Genomic DNA, 1,829 nt, shown 5'->3' with positions numbered 1-1,829 from the left:
GCTCAAGAACACTAGAAGAATTAAAAATTTATGGATTACCTCCTAGAAGCAATGATCTGGTAGAGAAATGTATAAATTTTATACTGTATAAAATGTACAGTGTGGGGAATATAGTCAATAACTATAATATCTATATGGTGACATATTGTAACTAGACTTATCATGGTGATCAATTTTGAAATGTATAGAAATACCAAATCACTATGTTGTGTAACAGGAACTAACATAGTGTTGTAGGTCAATTATAATTCAACAATAAACAAACCAACTCATAGAAAAAGAGATCAGATTTGTGGTAACCAGAGGTAGAGGGTGAAGGAGAGGGGGAATTGGATGAAGGCAGTCAAAAGGTACAAACTTCCAGTCATAAGATAAATAAGTACTAAGGATGTGACGTACAACATGATAAATACAATGAACACCACTGCATGTCATATATAAAAGTCATTAAGAGAGTGAATCCTAGGAGATCCCATCACAAAGCATTTTTTTCTATTTCTTTAATGTTGTATCTATATGAGATGATGGATATTCATAACTTATTGTGATAATCATTTCATGATGTATGCAAGTCAAATCACTATGCTGAGATCTTTTTTGATCCACCTCCTAGAGTAATGGAAATAAAAGCAAAAATAAACAAATGAGACCTAATGAAACTTAAAAGCTCTTGCACAGCAAAGGAAACCATAAACAAGATGAAAAGACAACCCTCAGAATGGGAGAAAATATTTGCAAACAAATCAACGGACAAAGGATTAATCTCCAAAATATATAAATAGCACATGTAGCTCAATATTAAAAAAACAAACAACCCAATCCAAAAATGGGCAGAAGACCTAAATAGACATTTCTCCAAAGAAGACATACAGATGGCCAAGAAGCACATGAAAAGCTGCTCAACATCACTAATTATTAGAGAAATGCAAATCAAAACTACAATGAGGTATCACCTCACACCAGTTAGAATGAGCATCATCAGAAAATCTACAAACAACAAATGCTGGAGAGGATGTGGAGAAAAGGGAGCCCTCTTGCACTGTTGGTGGGAATGTAAATTGATACAGCCACTATGGAGAACAGTATGGAGGTTCCTTAAAAACTAAAGATAGAACTACCATATGATCCAGCAATCCCACTACTGGGCATATACCCAGAGAAAACAATAATCCAAAAAGATGCATGCACCCCAATGTTCACTGCAGCACTATTTACAATAGCCAGGACATGGAGGCAACCTAAATGCCCATCGACAGATGAATGGATAAAGAAGATGTGGCACATATATACAATGGAATATTACTCAGCCATAAAAAGGAACAAAATTGGGTCATTTGTAGAGACGTGGATGACTCTAGAGACTGCCATACAGAGTGAAGTAAGTCAGAAAGAGAAAAACAAATACCGCATATTAACGCTTGTATGTGGAACCTAGAAAAATGGTACATATGAATCGGTTTTCAGGGCAGAAATAGAGACACCGATGTAGAGAACAAACATATGGACACCAAGGGGGGAAAGCGGCGGGGGGCGGGATGGTGATGTGATGAATTGGGAGATTGGGATTGACATGTATACACTGATGTGTATAAAATGGATGACTAATAAGAACCTGCTGTATTAAAAAAAAAGAAGTTAAAACAAAGGACACAGGGGTGGGGAGGAAGGGTAAGCTGGGATGAAGTGAGAGAGTAGCATTGACATATATACACTACCAAATGTAAAATAGATAGCTAGTGGGAAGCAGCTGCATAGCACAGGGAGATCATCTCGGTGCTTTGTGACCTCCTAGAGGGGTAGGATAGGAAGGGTGGGAGGGAGATGCAAGA

Source organism: Globicephala melas, chromosome 11, assembly GCF_963455315.2.
Source record: "Globicephala melas chromosome 11, mGloMel1.2, whole genome shotgun sequence".
In the NCBI taxonomy this organism is placed as follows: domain Eukaryota; kingdom Metazoa; phylum Chordata; class Mammalia; order Artiodactyla; family Delphinidae; genus Globicephala; species Globicephala melas.
The sequence above is the reverse complement of the archived record's forward strand: the minus strand, read 5'-3'. Positions refer to the sequence as shown.